Source organism: Balaenoptera borealis, assembly GCF_965194805.1.
Source record: "Balaenoptera borealis genome assembly, chromosome: 14".
Taxonomy (NCBI): domain Eukaryota; kingdom Metazoa; phylum Chordata; class Mammalia; order Artiodactyla; family Balaenopteridae; genus Balaenoptera; species Balaenoptera borealis.
In genome coordinates, this window is record NC_138875.1 from 69,602,023 (window position 1) to 69,621,605 (window position 19,583).

At 44.6% G+C, this 19,583-nt stretch overlaps 1 protein-coding gene across 1 annotated transcript in view; it reads left to right on the forward strand.

The window, feature by feature from the left end:
* Positions 1–19,583, forward strand: part of ZNRF3 (zinc and ring finger 3) — a 147,476-nt gene that overhangs the window by 61,771 nt on the left and 66,122 nt on the right. The gene's annotated exons all lie outside the window — the stretch shown is intronic.

Below are 19,583 nucleotides of genomic sequence, written 5' to 3' on the forward strand. Positions count from 1 at the left end.
AGGGAAAAGAGCAGTTTACTTCTATTAAGAACATAATGTTTATGAAGATAATCTTCTCTGGCTTGAGTTAATTTTTTCTGGTGCTGAGCTTTGATGATTAAAAAAAAAAAAGAACATGTTTGAGAATGTATGTATTTTAAACTTCTCTGGAATTAGGAGTTAATGGAGGCATATCAGTAATGAGAGTGAGCTTTGCAAGTTACAAAGAAATAAAAATGAAAGAGGTTCCTATGTCAGGGTCTGTGCTGCTCTTAGAACCAGGAGTATTAACTAGCTCAGAGTCCTTGACTATTAAGGTATTTTGAGTTAAATGTCAGAATAAAGTATTTTCCTAAAATAAGATCCAGGTTTTTCCTTGCCTTCCTCCGTGATGATCCCAGTTTTGTGTATCAGGTTTCTGCTTTAGATCTTCTCTGGGCATTTGCCCAGAGTTATTAGAAACCTGAGCTCCTTCTCTACATATGTGCAGGAAGGGCCAGCATGTTGCACAACTCTAGGGGCCCCATTCATCTGAGTAGATGAGACCAGGGTGTGAAGGGTGCCGGCTGGAGCCGGCTGTGTGCAGCCCTGAGTGCAGGTGCTGACAGGAAAGGCATGGTGGGTGGGGGCCCTTGCTTTTGGGGTCATTTATTACATAATTACTTTTAGAAACAGACCCTGGGCATAACCTTTGATATTCTGTGCCCTTGATGAACCAAATCATTCATCTCGAGAAGTATTTGGCTAACCCTGGCTTATGGCTTTTGCCCTCCAGCTACTAGCTTAGCCACAGCTTGACAGGGGTGAGGCCACAGCTTGTGAAAGATCAATCCAGAGAATTATCAGTTGTCTCTTAAGGTTGTCCTGAAATTGCTTGCAGGCCAGCCCTGAAGTTTAGGAACAGAACGTACTTGCATTTCTCCTTTTTATACCTTTCTCCTGCAAGTATTCCTTCCTGTCCTTCAATTGATTCTGGAGACTGGAATCCAAGTGAAGAAAATGAAAGGGGCTTTAGGTAAACATTCTAGAATATTTCAAAAGTTTCAGGGTTTTGGATTGAGGTTAGGGATGCGCCGCCCACGACCGAGGTTCCACTCTGCCCTGAAAGGAATTCTCTCTAGTCAGTCACGTTTCAGCCGTTAATCAGACATTTAACAAATGGCTGGTGCAGCTATTAGATTGAATCCTTTGAACTTGCCAGTTTTGTAAGTCAGAAATAGTTGAATATTGGCGATTTCCCATGATCCTACCCGGAGTTCTCTGGAGAGGCTCAGAAGAGCAGGGAGCTGGGACCCACATGCCTGGTGCTGGGCTGGGCTTCTCACCTCGGCACCACCTGTGTGTGACATTGGGCAGGTCACCACCCCCATCGTTCTGCAGTTCGCTGCTCTGAAGACAGGCATGATGTGGTACCTCGTCGTGGAGTTGTTTTAAAGATTAAATATGTTCAGTTCTATAAAGCACTTAGAGCAGGACCCGGCACATGGCTTGCTCTGTGTGCTCTTGTTATATAATGTAGTCATTCTTGTAACACCTTCACAGTTCCTCCCATATCTGTGTGCCACAGTCATTTAATATTTCTCTTTAAAGTGACTATAATTCTAAAAACTGAAATAACTTATTTTGTTGATTCTTAGATGCTTTGCTTTTTTTGTGTCTTATCATTTCTGACATTGGAATGTCTTAAAATCCATTGTGTGTCCTCGTTTAATTTTTTCCTTGCGACTCAAAGATGTTTGGTTTATGGTGTCTTAGCTTTGGTGAAAAAGGAGATTTTATCAAGAACTTGTGCTTGTCTCTTCTAATTCATGGTAAAATGAACATATGTATATTTATGTATATGAACATAAAATATATGTTTTAAAAAGTCCACCTGTCCACCACCTAGAATCCTCTGTGGATTTACTTAAGGGTGGGTTGATAGAAAGGACTTCCTGGGGCTTCCCTGGTGGCGCAGTGGTTAAGAATCCGCCTGCTAATGCAGGGGACACGGGTTCAAGCCCTGGTCCGGGAAGATCCCACATGTCGCGGAGCAACTAAGCCCGTGTGCCGCAACTACTGAGTCTGCTCTCTAGAGCCCGTGAGCCACAACTACTGAGCCCACATGCCACAACTACTGAAGCCCATGCGCCTAGAGCCCGTGCTTCTCAACAAGAGAAACCACCGCAATGAGAAGCCCACGCACTGCAATGAAGAGTAAGTAGCCCCTGCTCGCCACAACTAGAGAAAGCCCACGTGCAGCAACGAAGACCCGACGCAGCCAAAAATAAATTAATTAATTAATAATTTTAAAAAAGAAAAAGAAAGGACTTCCTGTACTATACATGGCTTGGAAACCAGCAATAAGCCATCCTTTCATTTGCCCCACTGACTGCCTGCTGAGGTCCTGAAGGCCGGGCAGGATGGGGTGCAAAGTGTTCTCTTCATCCCTGGGACAGGAAAAGCACGTTGGCCCCCCTGGCTGATGGGTGGTGGCTCTGTCCATTGTTGGAGCATATCAAGTACCACAGAGATGGTCAGAGACAGGGATGTCCGCCTTGGCCAATAGTGCCTTCAAGTAGGGGGTGTGTTCTCTGCAGGCTGCTTTCTGGGATGGAAATGGGCTGGTAAAGTGATGTGGGAGGCCAACCCTGAAATACAAGGGACCGGACAGGTGTGTAGTACAGATAAGGTGGGGAGGGGTGAGGGATAGTTCCTGCTAATACCTGTAGATCTTCCTGCTAGCCATAAGTGTCTGATGACATATTTTAGATTTTCTGAGCAGCCTTTGATTTCTGTTTCCTTGATTTTTTTTTTCTTTTTTTAGCAGCAGCTTCTTGCATTGGATGAAATCCCGAGCTTCCTAGAAACAAAGGGACCTCCTGATCTTCTTTCCTTCCCTTTTCTGGGGCTGGTGTTTTCTTCATGACCGAGTGTGTAGCATGGAGAATTTGGGGAAGCTGATTTTGCCTTTTCTCCTCCAGAGGCATGTCTACAAAGCATGGGGCCTGTCTTTCAGTCCTTTGAAGTCATCTGCTCTGACTGAGACCGTTTCCCCACTAGCTTCTTGAACCTTGAGCGGAGCAAAAAATTACTTAATCGCCCCCAAAGCAGTACATGAGGTGCGTGCGGAGGGCTTCATGCGTTCCTGCTTTAACTTTATCTGCCAGAGAGCTGAGAACTGAGTAGGGCACTCCTGCTTCTTAGACCTCTGGGCATCACAGGCCTCCTGTAGAGGGGGGTCTGTAGACCTGCCTTCAGGCCTGGGGGATGAATAGTCCCAGAAGGCTTTGGAATCATGCTGGGTCCGTTCTGGAGGAAAAATAGAGCCTAACAGCCATGACTGCTTTTCACCCCACAGTGTATTTAGCCCTGAGGGTCTCAGCAGCCAAGTGGGGTCCAGGGGCGCCAGGAGTCCTGAGTGGCACTTCCCCCTCCCAGCACATCTTGATTTGTTAACAAGGAAGATTTGAATTAGGTCTAGAAAGGTAATATGCATATTGGGCAGACCACAGGGCTTTTTGTTCAAGGCTGTCTGCATTTGGAAGAGAATTGTAGAGCAGTGTAGATTTGTGTGTAGTGTCTTTGGTTTATGACAATTTTTGGTTTATTACAGTGTTATGGTTTGGAGCCAGGACAGTGCTTTCAAAATTCCATCTTTGGAGCCAGGACAGTGCTTTCCAAATTCTGTCTTTGTCGAGGGGCTTTGCAGTTCTGACATTCTGCTCTGTTGGCACCGGTTACAAGATAAGACTGACAGTCACAGAATTCCAAGCCGATTATCATCTGGAGCCCCTCCAGCATGGGATCCTTGGTCTGACTCTTCACTGTGTCACTCACAGCACCTGTCACAGTGCATGACACCCAGAGGGTGCTCAGTAAATTTAGTGAACGGGTTTATATATATATTTTTAATAAATTTATTTATTTATTTTTGGTTGCATTGGGTCTTCGTTGCTGAGCATGGGCTTTCTCTAGTTGTGGTGAGCGGGGGCTACTCTTCGTTGTGGTGCGCGGGCTTCTCACTGCAGTGGCTTCTCTTGTTGCGGAGCATGGGCTCTAGGCACGTGGGCTTCAGTAGTTGTGGCTTGTGAGCTCTAGAGCGCAGGCTCAGTAGTTGTGACGCACTGGCTTAGTTGCTCCATGGCATGTGGGATCTTCCTGGACCAGGGCTCGAACCCGTGTCCCCTGCATTGGCAGGTGATTCTTAACCACTGCGCCACCAGAGAAACCCTGAACGGGTTTATAAACTTACAGATTGCTTTCTTTTTTTTAAAATTTTATTTATTTATTTATTTATGGCTGTGTCGGGTCTTCGTTTCTGTGCGAGGGCTCTCTCTAGTTGCGGCCAGCGGGGGCCACTCTTCATCGCGGTGCGCGGGCCTCTCACTATCGCGGCCTCTCTTGTTGCGGAGCACAGGCTCCAGACGCGCAGGCTCAGCAATTGTGGCTCACGGGCCCAGTCGCTCCGTGGCATGTGGGATCCTCCCAGACCAGGGCTCGAACCCGTGTGCCCTGCACTGGCAGGCAGACTCTCAACCACTGCGCCACCAGGGAAGCCCACAGATTGCTTTCTGATTGGATGATAATGCTTACTGTTTCTGAGACCTCGTCCATTGCGCTGCATCCAGCAAGATCGTATACTGCCTCCCCCAGGTTGCACCACGTTTAGAGGCGGGAACCAATGTTTGTTCTCGGTCTGGCAGTGTGAAGAACTTTGGGATATGGGGTGGGGGAGCGGAGTGCAGAAGGATGCTTTGAAAAGCAAGTGACTCTTCTGTCTAGTTGTTAATAAGAACTGAGGCTCCAAGTCATTGGAATCAGTTTGGTCTTTGCTGAAACCAGTTGATCTGCCAACAACTACTTGAGTGCCTACTATGCAGGCAATAAATCAGTAACTGATTGATTTGGCGATGGGTAAAAGTTGGTTTTACTTTTGTCTCTCTCAAATCCAAAGAATGACTAAAAAGTCATTTATTTTTCCTGTTGGGGAAGGTGTATGACCCAGTGACTCAGGGGCCTAGTTGGCAGAGGGGATCAGAGTGGCTGGTTTGAACGTGGGTCCAGCTGCCTCCGTGTCTGTTTGGATGTGTCGCCTCCTGAGTGCAGGCTCTTCCTCAACACACAGGGACAGTAATCTCTGTCATGCACACCTGCAGCGAAGGAGTAGATATGACCTTCATTAAGGGTTGTAAAGACTGGGTACCCAACGTGGTTGCCACTCACGGGGGGAGAGGATGAAAGAGTGGCCCTTGTGGGGCACAGAGACTCCAGGAGCCTCAGGCTTGTGACGGGCTGCATTTGGTGGGTACCGACTCATCCAGTTTCCTTCATTTGGCCCATTTCCCAGTTTGGCTTCTCTCTTAGCTCTAGGTAAACAAGTTACCGTGTTCAAAACTGAATGACTTGCACCTGGTACATTTTGTCCTCGCATCTTATAGCAAGAGCTAAATGGTACCCTGGCAGCTTGGCAGAGTGAGTGCCGACTTCATCAGCAGAGAAGAACGCAGTCTCGTGGGAAGGCGAGGCCCTGGAGGAGAGTGCCCTTTCTGGTCTGGAATTTCTCACCAGTCACAAGTGCTCATGAAAATTACCTTTTGGTACTCACTCTCCCATCCTTCCCAAGGGAAGCTGAGTAGCTTCTCAAGTATGTCTTACAACCACAGGGATGAGAATCCCAGTTTTGTTGAAAAACTAGACCTCAGAAACAGGAAGATACAAGCTGGTCTTTTTGGAGGACGAAGGAGATTCAGCTTACACAAGGCTCTGGCCCAGCAGCTCCGTGGCTCCCACATGGGAAGTGATCCCTTAGCTGTGGAACCGGGCAGCTGGAGGGATGCCATGCCCGCGGACTGCCACACACCCTGGCTGGTGCCACCTCCCCTCTCCTAGGGGAGCAGTGCAGTTCACAATGGAGACAAACCTCTGGCCTGAGTGGACCTCTTATATTGACAAATTAAGGTTATCCTCTTCTATGGATAAGAAGATGCCCATTCGCCAAGGTGCATGCTTGCATCTAGAAGTAATAGTACCTTATTACCATATGCAAGTGCAAGTTTTGTAAATAAAGAACTTGGCAAACAGTGGCCATTTCATATCATTTTTTCCACTACTTGGAAGCATTGAGTTATGATTTCTGTCACGTAGTCAGTTTCAGGTAGAAATGGGAAGCCTAATTTGAATTAACTTCCTCGTCTACACTTGACCTGTTTTCTTTGGCCTAGGCAAGTAATTTTCAAAGTGTTCTCAGAAGTTCACCTTCATCAGAATCATGTTAAAATCCCTAAGTCTGTGTCCCAGCACTAGAGATTCTGATTGGCGTTCTGTGTATGGCTGGACCGTGCAATTTCTGTTTCTTTACAGTTCTTTCTTTGAGGTTAAACTTTGCATGGAATGAAATATACAAATCTTAAGTATTCTACCCTGTGGGTTTTGACAAATGTGTCCCCTTATGTAACTCAACCTTTATCTTTTTTGTCAAGATAAAGAACAATATGACCATCAGTCCAGAAGATTCCCTTGTGCCCCTTCCCAGTCAGTCCCCACTGGACTGTGCATCTAGCAGTGCCCCAGGGCTTCTTGTTAGTAGTGGCTGAGGCCAGAGAGCCACTGGTAATTAATGAACTACAGCACGGAGTTGGAAGTTTGATCTAGCAGGAAGGGCTGGGGATTGGAGTTACCATCTGAATTCAACGTTCTTGAATTCTGTAGATCTTGGATCCTGTTGATAAGGACTATATTTTAAAAAGACATATTTTGGCAACTTGCTTAGGAGTTGCAGGCAACCTCTGGGCCTGCCTTGCTTCTCCCTTCCGAAATCAGGGTGTTTTCAGTTCCAGATGTGGCGTCTACATTGTTGCTTGGACTTTCAACTCCTTTGGGCTGTTTTAACAAAATACTACGGACTGGGTAGCTTATAAACAACCGAAATTTATCATTCACTGTCCTGGAGGCTGGAAGTCTGAGCTGTGGGTGCCAGCATGGTCGAGCGAGGACCCTCTCCTGGGTTGCAGACTTCTCATATCCTCACATGGCAGAGGAGGCCAGGGAGCTCTGTGGAGCCTCTTTCATGAGGCACTGATCCCATATGTGACTTTAAGCACCTCCCAGAGGCCCCACCTACTTAATACCATCACCTTTGGGGGTTAGGATTGCAACATAGGAATTCTGTGGGGAGACAAGCATTCAGACCATAGCAGAGCGCATCGCCTGTCAGGCTCCTGCAGGCTCCAACCCCTTCTTGGCGGGGTCCCCTGCAATTCCATGGTTAGTGTTTCCCAGCTACTGGTTCTTCTGTGGCTGTTCCCAGTCATCCTAAGTGTAGAAGACCAATGCCATTCTTGGCTTCTTCTTGGTGACTCACTTGAGTGCATCAGCTCCCTTTCCTTTATGATGTTGCTGTTTATTTTTCATAATATCAAGGTTTGTCATTTGATCCAGAGCCAGTGATTGACAACCCCCTCCCCTCTCCATGGGGAGAGAATATACATGCAATAGTTAAGCTTAGAAGAGTCCAAACAGGGTAGGCATTCAGAAGTGGGAGCAGTAATAGTGAGTGGAGGGGTTCTGGAAAGATCAAACAGAGGCAGTGGGGTTAGAGCTGGACCATGAAGAGTGGATGGAGCCAAGGAATGGGGCATAAGGACCTCCAAGTCACTTAGGTGAATTTATTGTAACATCTTGCTTTTAGGTAGCATTTGGTACTCTTCGGTACTCATTACTTTTTCTTCTCCTTTCTAACAGCTCTGTGAATTAGATGTATGTATGTGAATCCTATGTATTGCTGAGAAACTGAGGTCCAGAGAGAAGAAGTGATTTGCCCAGGACTACCCAGTGAGATCACTGGCAGCCTGAGCTCTCCCTCTTGCTATCTTAAGTTTCCTGTGTCACCTGACCTCCCACTGGTCTCTGACCCCAGAACACCTTCACTGCTCATTTCCTGTGGTGTTTTGTTTTATTTTGCATTGCCCGGTGCTGCCAAAACAAAATCTTTTTAAAACAACATTTCCCCTGTTAACCTGTAGCATCAAACACATTTCTTTATCTTCTAGATTTGAGCCAGTCCTGATTTTAATTTGATACTTTTAAGATAACTGGAGGTGGACAGGGTAAGAGTATGTTTGGACTTTTGTTTTCCTTTCTTTCTTGAGATTGTAGGGGAGTGTTAGATTTCAGAGTCTAAAGTTAAGATTTCAGAGTCTAAAGTTAACATAGCAGTCACTAGCCAGATTTGGCTTCTTAAATTTGAATTAATTAAAATTAAGTAAAACTTAAAGTCCAGTTCCCTGCCTCCAACAGCCACACCTGGCTCACGGCTCCTGCACTGTCAGTGCAGGAACAGAGCTTGCCCATCGCCGCGGAAGGTGCTGTTGTTTGCCAGCCCTGATCCACAGCTGCAGCCCCCACTGAGTGACTTCCCATGACCTCTGACCTTACGAGGAAGGCTCGGAACACAGAAGGTGTGATAAAGCTGTCCGTGGCACTGACACATGTTCAGGCCATGTTCTAGCACTCTCTGGTTCAGCTCCCTAAAAGACACAAGCAGTCGCTTGTTCTTCACAGAGAGGGAAGACCTCTGACCTGAGTTGTACTGACTCCGGTACAAGTGCTCCTGTGGTTGGGCAGCATCCCACGATAGAATCTAGAACCAGTGTCCGTCGGCCCAGTGTAACCACAGGTTCCACATCCATGGATTCAACCAACCGTAGATTGAAAATGTTCAGTTGGGAAACAAAATTCCAGGAAGTTCCAGAAAGCAAAAAGTGAATTTGCCTCATTATGGCGACTATTTAGCATTTACATTGTATTTACAACTGTTTACATTGTACTGAGTATTATAAGTAATCTAGAGATGATTTAAAGTATACGGGAGGATGTGTGTAGGTTATATGCAAATACTGCACCATTTCGTGTAAGGGACTTGAGCATCCTCGGATTTTGGTATCCGCAGGGGTCCCAGAACCAGTCACCCGTGGAGACTGAGGGACAACCGTATTATCGTTTGTCCCATGTTTATATGTGGCCATATTACATGTGCTGTTAGTGGTGCGTATTTACACGGTTGTGTGTGGGTGGATGAATGCATACGTGTGAAGATATCTGCCTGTGTTGGGAGAGGTATGGTGGGGAGAACAACTGTAGCCAGAAAAGCTCCTGTGCAGAGGAACGAGCTGCCATGTTGCCGCCTCCACCCTTAAGAATGTTCTTTGTTGCCGGTCTCCGACTGGAATTTGGTTTGTACATACTTTGGGTTTGCAAGAATAAAAACCTGAATGCAGAGTTACAGGTAAGGGGCTGGTCTTAGTTCAAGTGCATCGAGGTGAGTCGTTTTACGCACAGTGGCTTACACTGGGAGTGTCCTTTTGGAAGAGGGAGGCAAAGAGGGCTCTTGTGTGTCTCAGCATGTACACTGCCTCTGACGGGGTGGTTAGACATCCCAAGGGCCCTGCTCTGAGTTTTAGTCTTTATTCTACCAAGACTAGGGTTTACGAAGCATGAGGAGCCAAATCCATACTAGCTGTCTAAAAAAGACGTTGTCTCGTATTGGTTTTCATGGCCGATTCTGAGCTAGACCTGAATCAGAAAAGGAAAGTTTTCTTTTTTCTTCCCTGGGTCATCATGTGTTTATGAATTAAAGCCCACTTACATAACTGAGTGTTGACGCTGGGATGCTTGTTACTTTGGGTTGGGTTGGAGAGCTCCATGGTAGAGTTGTTGACTCTCTTTTTAGAACGCTGTCTTTGTTTTTACACCGAATTCAGCAATTTCCTTAAAAAAAAAACAAAAACCCTTTTAATTGAAGTATTTATTTACCATAAACTAACCATTTAAAGATGCAATGTAGGGTTTTTAAAAAAATTAATTGATTAATTTATTTATTTTTGGCTGCATTGGGTCTTTGTTGCTGCACGCGGTCTTTCTCTAGTTGCAGCGAGTGGGGACTATCTTTGTTGCGGTGCGTGGGCTTCTCATCGTGGTGGCTTCTCTTGTTGCGGAGCACGGGCTCTAGGCGTGCAGGCTTCAGTAGTTGTGGCTCACGGGCTCTAGAGCGCAGGCTCAGTAGTTGTGGTGCACGGGCTTAGTTACTCCACAGCATGTGGGATCTTCCCAGACCAGGCCTCGAACCCGTGTCTCCTGCATTGGCAGGCGGATTCTTAACCACTGCACCACCAGGGAAGCCCCCATTAGGGAATTTTGATAGATGTATACACCTGTGAAACCAACACCACAACCAACATTTTCATCACCCCTTAATGTTTCTTGTCCCTTGGCAGTCCATCCCTTCCTCTGCCCCAGCCCCAGACAATCACTGCATTCTGTCACTGTAGATAACCTTTATTTTCTAGAATTTTATATTAATGGAAACATGCATTATGTACCCTTTTTTGGGGGAGGGGGGTAAGTCTGGGTTATTTTATTCAATGTGTTGATTTTGGGGTTCATCTATGTTGTAGCATGCATCAATGTTTTGTTGCTTTTTATGGCCGGGTAGTATTCCATTGTATGGATGCACCACATTTTATGTATTCATTTACTTTGTTGATGGACGTTGGGTTGTTTCCACTTTTTGGCTTTTACAAACAAAGCTGCTATGGCTATGTGAGTACAAGATTTGTGTGGAAAAATGTTTTCATTTCTCTTGTATAAATAACTAGGAGTAGAATGGCTGGGTCACCTGCTAGGTGTATGTTTTACTTTATAAGAAACTGCCAAACTGTTTTCCAGAGTGTCTGTGGCACTTTGCATTCCTGAAAGCGGTGCATGAGAGTTCCCGTTGCTCCACATTGTCACCAACGCTTCGTATTATCAGTCTTTTAATTTCAGCCATTCTAGTGGGTATGTAGCAGTATCTTGTGTTTACTTTGCATTTCTCTGATGACTAAGGATGTTGAGCATCTTTTCGTGTGCTTGTTTGTCACCCCTATCTCTCCTTTGTGAAGTCTTTATTCAAATCCTTTGCCCGTTTTTAATTGGATTGTTTTGTGTTTCTATTATTGAGTTTTAAGAGTTCTTTATATATTCCGGATAGTAGTCCTCAGTCTTCTTTTGAGTCTCACGGTAATTTTGGTGTCTTTGTAGTAAGACAAGGCCCAACTTTCATTTTAGTGTTTAAAACTGAACTCCTTCCAAAACAAACCTATTCTGTCATTCTTTCTCATCTCAGCTAATAGCATTTCTATCCTTGGAGTCATTCTTGACTCCTGTCTTTCTCCCCCGCCCACATCCAGCCCATCAACAATTTCTGCTGCTCTACCTTCAAATTATATTCAGAATCCATCCACTATCACCACCTCTACCCTGTTCTCACCCACCCTCATTTATCCTCTGGGTTCTTGCAGGAGCCTCCTAACTGGTCTCCCTTCATCTAACCTCCCACTTCCTGCCACTCTCCCCTACCCCATATTTTCCCAAGTGTAGCAGCCAGAACAATCCTGTTAAAATCTAAGTCCAACCTTCTTGCTACTCTGTTGAGAGTTTCCCATTGACTTATGAGGGCTCGTAACCCTCCGTGGTTTGGCCTCCTGTCCCCTCTCTCCCCTTTCTCTGCTGCGCTCCATCCCCTGTGCTCACTCTGTTCTTCAAACATTCCAGACCTGCCTCAGGCTTTTTGCACTTGCTGTTGTTCCCTTTGTCTGGAATAATTTTCTTCCTCCAGGCGTGACTCTCTCCCTTACTTCCCTTTACGTCTTTGTTTAAATATCACCTTCTGTTCAGTGTATATGTTTAATTTTGGATCACTTCCATTTGCCCCCCAGTTGCAAACACCAAACAAAGTTAAAGATGTAATTATGCTCAAAAACAAGATAAACATATCTGTAAAAAACAAATACAAAGCAAAGATTGATGCTGAAGCCACAGCCCCGCTCTGCTGTGAGTCTGGAAATAGGCAGTGGAGCTGGGAGCTCCACTCTGCTGGGGCAGAGGGAACTAAAAGTAGCCCATGAGCCAGACTCACTGCTGAAAACAAGGTTTGGGCTGGGCTGCTCCAGCTATGGAAGGAGGCTAAAAACATCCAAGACAATTACTGCTCAGGGTGAAGTCTAGGGCGGCCGGAAGAAACAGACACAAGCTTGCAGCCCACTCATGGGCCAACATCACCTGGAGGCATGACTGAAGTTTACCCGTGTCACTGTGTGCGAGGGGTCCTGGTCTGTCAACACGAGACTTGTTCTAGGCTTGCAGATCCTGGGAGTAGTGACCACAAAACTGTGGGGGAGGGGTGGTACGGAGAAGACGTCCCCTCCCCCCACCCTACCTCGCCCCACTCCACCTCCTCCTGACCAACTCTGACCGTATGAATTTGCAAACCAAAATTCCAGAACACCTAAACTACTAAAGATAGCCAACAAAATCAACAGTGAGAGATTAATTTGTTCAGGATTAAATGAAAATAGAGGCCTCTGATACCAAGTGTAAAATGCGTGTTTAGAATTATCAGAGATGAAAGGCCTTATTACAGCTAAAAGAGAATATGAAACACAACAGGCAGAAAGGAAATATTAATAGGTAGATATGAACAAAAACCTGTAAATGCTGGAAATGAAAAATAAGCATCGAAATTTAAATCTTAATAAATGAAGCTCCACACTGGCCAAAGATGAAGATAGGATTAGTGAATTGGAAGATATGCAGAATGCAGGCGGAGGAGTAGAAATGTTTTGACAGAGTAGTTGGGTCACGTGGAGGGCAGACCTACGCCTCCAACCCTGGTCTGATAGATGTTCTAGAGGAAGAGAGATGGGGCAGTGGCAGACAAGCACTGTTCAGAAAGATGAAGGCTGAGAATTTTCCAGAAGCAAAATAAGGCATGAGTTTTCAAATTGAAAACACACACAGTGCTTTGTTTAACAAGGTGAATTAAAATAAACCCACAAGTCCACCCCTAGGCATGTTGCAGTGAAATAGCCCAATGTAGGGATAAAGCAAAAATCTCCCAAACCACCGAAAGAGAGAAGGCAGGTAATCTACCAAGGAGCGGCAGTTTTAAGGTAGTCTTTTTTTCTGACCACATCCTACTTCATCGCAAGCCTCGATCCTAAATGCTAAGGCAGTAGGTTATTGTTTATGCCCTTAAGCAGCCACAGATTGCCTCGTTGAGCGGGAAGGGGACCTGTGCTCAAGTGGCCACCCTCTGCTACACACTGTATCCGAAGATGTACGAGCTGGGGTGTTTCTTGCCATGTTTTATAGACGCAGAACCTCGAGGCCCAGAGGGGCTAAATGACAATGACATGTTCAAGGCCATGGCTGTAAGAGACCGAGTTGAGGCTGTGACCCAGAGTCCGTGCTCTGTCCGCCTCTCCTCAGGGTGGTAAATCAGCTAAGCAGACGTCCCGGGCGATCTGGAATTATTTAGTTCTCCAGGCTAAGGTGTAAGTTAAAGTTCTCTCGCTGGGCTCCTGTTGTGGCAGGTGATCTTTCTCGCCAGGGCTTCTGGCTGTGGGTCCGCTGCATCCTGGTGAAGGAGAAGGGCAGACTGGCTGCTTACCCTCCTGTGCCGACACACAGACTAAATACCTGGTGCAGTCCCTGCTGCTTTGGCCGCCTCCCAGTGTTCTTTTTTCTTTAAATGACCTATTTCCTTTATTAACTTGTTGCTGGACCAAGTTGGTACACTTAACGATTTGCTATTATGTGTTACTTTTTTCTTCAGGTTAGGAAAGTTGACACAGATTGGTAGTTTTCTTCCTGCCAAGGTATTTTTGGTACCCTGTTGAATTTCAGACGTTTAATTTTTTTACACCTTTCCCCTTCATTTAGATAAGGACCTAAGAGCTTTAAAGAGGTAGGAATTAGGCTTTTGCCACTCAGGGCTTTGGGAAAAATATCTGAAAGTAGACAGGAGACATACTAGGGAGATCACTGATTTATGGAGTGGGTAGAATGTGCTTGAGATGGGGGTGCTATGGGTGGATTTCTTACGTAATAATGTCATTCGGTTTATGCTTTCGTAAGAAATCAAGGGATTGAGATGTGAAACAATATATCAGATACTTGGGTATTTCTTGGAACAAGCCCAAGAAATAGTATTTCCCTCTCCTTTCCTGCAAAATGTGACCCCATCTTGAATTTGGTATTTTTACTTCCATTGCTACATCTATCTTACATGGGTCCAGTGTTTGGCTGAATTATTATGGATGCTTGCATATTCCTAGATTTGGACCTTTGGTTTGTGCAGGCAGAGGGTCATGAAGCTCAGTTTGTCCTTCTTAACTGGGAACCTATTTGATTCTGCTCTGCTCCCCCCTCCCCAATCACTTATCACTTCTACAGTCTCTTGTTATCTACATCCCTGCCAAGCCTTCTCTTTTTCTCATTGTTTGTTTGTTTGTTTAAACTCAAGGTTAATCAAATAACTAAGAGGGTATCAGGGCAGGCACCATTCTTAGCACTTGGATTAGATAAAACATGTTACTTTCTTTTCAGCACCAAGAAGGTAATGGGAGTATATTTCATGTCTACTATGGCAGGGTGGTAAAGGCTACCCGGGTTTAAATCCCAGCTCTGCCACTGACTTGGGTGTGACCTTGAGCAAATCACTGAAACTCTGTCTTGGTTTCCTCATCTATAAAACGAGAATACTAAGAATACCTACCTCAAGGCTGTTAGGATCAAATGGGTTGACACCTATAAAACTAGAAAACCAGTGCCCAGAACATGGCAAACACAAAATAAGTGTTAGCGGCTATTATAATCACCGCTCTGGAAGTTTAACATATGTTATCTCTAATCTTCACAACACCCTTATAATATCAGTTCACCAAACTGGATAGAGACCCTTGAAGACAGAGACCCACATCAAGTTTTTTGTATCAATTTTGCACACACACACAATTTTACACATGGCCTTGCCCTCGCTTTGAAACACCGTAAATGCAGGTTTCTTTGTATGTGAACTCAGAGTCCACCTGGTTTCGTTAGTTGGTAGCCTTGAACTTAAAACCTGCAAAAACCTGTTCGTGAGCCTGACATCCAGGAACAGAGTAGTTCAGTACTCCAGGAGCTTGTTCCTGCTCCCCTCCCCAGCCTGGCAGTCACTCCGCTAGGGCCCTAAATGTTGGGGTGTGAGGGCGGTAACACGAAGCAAAGGGTCTCAATTAAAACCCAGAAGTCCAGAGAGCCTTTTTAACCATCCGTCTCTGGCATCAAATGCTGGGCGCTGTGCTGAATGTTCAAGGTACCCTGTTGCTGATGAGCAAGGTGTAGGGAGTGGCGTTAACAAGGTTGCCCAGGCAGAGGAGACCCAGCCTGGGTTATGATCTCCCTGGTCCACTCTTTGAGAGAGAACTTTAATAGCAGACGTAATAAAGCACAGGTGGCATAATGAGGTGAGGAATGGGCAAGAAACTGTCCTAGCTTGTGCTAATAGTGCCTGAGACCTAGTAATGTCTCCAGGGAGCCCAAAGCACAGCTCAGACATTATCTCATTAATCCTCCCAAAACCCCCATGGGGTAGGCAGGTGGCAGGCATTCCCCTTGCTCTCAGGATCAGAGAGAATGTGGCCCTTATATGACTCACCCAAGGTCGGGTGAGGGTGGCAAAGCACAGCATATAATTTATTGCTTTTAACGCTGTGGTTTCCTCTCCTCCCTAGCCCCCTGCCCCTGTTATTAACAGCGATTTTCATCAAGTGACCCTTTCTGAAGCGCTCTGGTTTGGAAACTCACCAGTGCAATTACAGAGAAGCGAGGATGGGATGGGGGTGAATCTGTAGCCTGTGGGTGTAGCTAGCGAGTCCTCAAGGAACTTGAGGTGCCCTTCCCCTCCCCGCGGGCTCTTGCCCCCATTCTGGATCTATCACTGGTGTCCTGCTTTCCTGCATTCTTGCGATAGGTTTCTTGCTTGGGTCCATGGTCTTGGGCATGGTGAATAGGAGTAGTTCTATTTCCACCTCACTCTGCTCTCACCGATCTCCTGTTGTCACTCTTTTCATGGTGACACTGCCCTGGCTGGAGCCCTTTCCCTCTTAGGCACTGTGCCCTAATACAGTCCCCTCACCCCCAACCTTGGAATCCTAATTTACCGAGTGCATTGGCTTGTGCCGTCTAACTCGGGTGATGCAGGCGCTGTTCTTATTTTACACACGAGGAAACTGGACCTTGGGGCTGTGTTCTTTTCAACATGCCATACCGTTGCTCATAATTAGAGTCTTGCCCTACTATTTATTTTTTCTTTTCTAACTTGCCCTTTATTTGCATTAACTCTTTCAATAACAGCTTTGTTGAGATATAATTCACACACCATGCAATTCACCTGTATGAAGTGTACAGTTTAGTGGGTTTTAGTATATTCACAGAGTTGTAGACCATCACCACAATCAATTTTAGAACATATAAATCATATCAAAAAACAAACCCTGTACCTTTTAGCTCCTACTTCCCTATCCTTTCATTCCTCAACCCTCCAGCCTTATGCAACCACTAATCTATTTTCTGTCTTTATAGATTTCCCTATGCCGGACTTTCATATGAATAGAGAATAGAAGATGTGGACTTTGACTGGCTTCTTTCACTCAGCTTAATATTTTCCAGGTTCATCCGTGTTGTAGCATGCATCAATATTGTTCCTTTGTGTAGCCAAATGATATTCCATTGTTTGGGTATACCACATTTTGTTTACCTATTCACCCGTTGATGGACGTTTGGGTTATTTCCACTTTTTTGGCTGCTATGAATAATGTTACCATAAACTTTCAGGTACAAGTTTTTGTGTGTGGGGAGGGAGTGTATTTTCTAGCAGATGGTAAAAGGATTTTTAGCTTTGTTTTTGTTTTGAGTGTTTTTCTCCATCTGTTTTGCGTGTGTCAAAGGAAGGAACCAAAACCATGGTGTAACTTCATAAAGTATTTCTGTGATCAGGTGGCCTCTGGCTCAAGCTCATCGTGTCGGGATGACCGACGCTAAACTGCTGTCATCATCCATTAGGATGGTGTTTATTGTTGATTCCACACTGCATGCCGGTTTATCATACTTTCCCCTCATGTTTTCTTGCTGAGCCCTTGCAGGCAGCCTGTGCTGCTTGGCCAGCGCAGGCTCCAGTGCCTGGCTGTCCTGTCCAGCACCCACGGAACGCTCTCTCCAGGGTGCGCTCAGCTGCTGGACCATTCTGTGGTGGCGTGTTGCTGTGGGGAGGAGCACATCTGTTTGCGGATGCGTGTCACTACCTAGTAATGCCGTTTGTTACTTTTAAACTGTGTTGTACATAGAGCTGATTTATAGGAAAAAGCCCTGGTGAGCTTCAAATTTCCGTCACCTGTTGTGTCAGCAAATGCACATACATTTTAGATTTTTTTTTTTTTTCAAATTACTGATCAAACAACAATGGGTCTTAATTACCTTTTCTTGTCCACAGTGTCCGGCACAGGGTCAGTGCTCAGCAAATATTGGTTTGGATGAACACTAGAATCCAAAAAAGAAAAGTCTCCAGCTACCCTTACTCTCTAAACCCATCAACTTTTAAAATTCTTTGTTTTCTTGCGGTTTTCGCCCATCTGCAGATGGTATTTTTAAATAGGTGTTGTTTTGCACATATGCTTTTCTTAAAATTTCATACATGGTACTTTTTATACCATGTTATCTTCATCATTATCCTCTTATAATTACATAATATCCCATAAATTATGCACATTGTTTTGTTTGATTATATAGTCTTTGGGAAGACATTTTCTTTTTTCTTTCTACATTTTCATAGTTTGGAGAAGGACTGCTTGAAGATTTTATCATGGAAAGTTACTTCTTTGTTTTATTTATTTATTTCATTTGTTTTTGACTTAGTTTTAGGTTACTTCCTCAGGATCTGCTCTAAAAATGGAATTATGGGGGAAAGAAAGTCATAGGATCTTGGGTTTGTTGTATATTGATAGACAGATTACCCCAAATTGAGCCGATTTGCAGCGTGGCCAGCCAGTTGTGTCCACATACACCCAGCAGCCCATACACCCAGTAGCATTGAGTTACGTTAGTGATTTTACTGTGCATTCATCAGCAACAAGGTTGATGGTCTTTCTGTTTTCTTACTATAAACTATTTATATATATCCCGTAACTGTCACTTCATTCCTTTCTGTTACTGATAATATGGAGAAGTTTTAAAAATATATTGCTCTTTCCGCCTCCTTTCTCACTGTCTAGCTTGTTAATTGTCCTAAAGGACTTCCCTTAACTCGAGTTGCCTCACTGATTCTCAGAATAACTTATGGACGGCCAAACTGAGCTTTTCTCTGCATTGCTATCCACCTGTCCCAACAGAATGTATTAAGTGAGTCCTTTCTGCATCCTTATGTTGTCCTGGTTTGCATCATAAGATCTTTTAAAAATTTAAATGTGTTTTTAGAATTTCTTTTCCACTTGTTTTGTTTGTCTAGTTTCAGACTGGCATCATGTAGTTTTATTGATTTTGTGGTTTTATAGTATTCTTTTTAAATCTGGAAGAATGAGAAGCCTTCTTTACCCTTTCCCCTCCAATACATTTCTTCTTGATTTAATAACTGTTTTGTGTGTACACGTACCAAATCCTTACCTTTTTATAATAAGAACAATCAAGTGTCCTTTATGATGTTGCCTTGTAATTTAAAATAAAACTATGTCTGTGAATTTCTATGTAGAGCTCAATACTTGTCATCTGGTAGCTGTATGTGTCACTTTGAGTCATTTAAAGAATAGATTTAGAATTAAATTTTGCTTAACATTTTCAGATCGTTTCCTATCGGCTATTGGATACTTTTTTTTTTTTTTTTTACAAAATTTAACCTATGAAACATCTCTTTACCTACTTGGAATTGGAAGTTCTAAGTGAAGGTCTGTAAAGTCAGACATGCGATATACACAGGGCCGTATCTAAGTTTCCACGTGATTATCTGACAAAATGCAATTCAGGGGATGGGAGATATTCAGGTGAGAAGGTAGATTTGAAATACTTGCTGCTTTGCCCAGATTCCGACAGGCAGCTTCTCAGTTGTTCTTTTGGTACCAAGAACAAGAGGAACCAAACAGGGTAGAGGCTGTTCTTGGTTTTTCTTTAAAAAGTGACACTCACTGCAGAAGACAGTGTTCGGAAAACCAGACCCCTCAGCGAAGAAATGCCGGTTTTAATCCTCAGGCAATTCCCATTTGGAAGTTTCCAACAAACAGCAGCAACAGCCAGCTCCTTTTCTGTGTCTGGGGTCCTTTCCGTTCCCATTGCTATGACAACGGGGGGAAAAAACTGTGTTCGGGTACCTCTGGATTCTAGATCCAGAAAAAGGTTCAGGCTGTTTGTTCAAAGAGCAAAAGAGAGTTGTCTGTTTCCTTGTACATAGAAGAGAAAAAATAATCCTTATGATTCAAGAGAAAAATGGGTGGAGCTGTCCTTTTCCATTCTTTCACGTAAATTATAAGTCTTGATTCCAGCCACCACACCTTTTAAGAAAAGGTCCAGGGCTGTTGTTTCAGGTGAAACTCTGTACCACAGTGACACCCTAGCCTGGTCTGCGGCGGCAAAAGGACAAAAGGAAGGAAGTTTCCCTTTTAAATCCCCAGGAATTTTTTGATGAGATAATATTACAGAGTGAAATGTCTCTCCTCCTATTCGTTCCGTGTTTGGCTCCAGTGTAACAGTAACCCACTTAGAAGCAGGCGGCCCTTTTG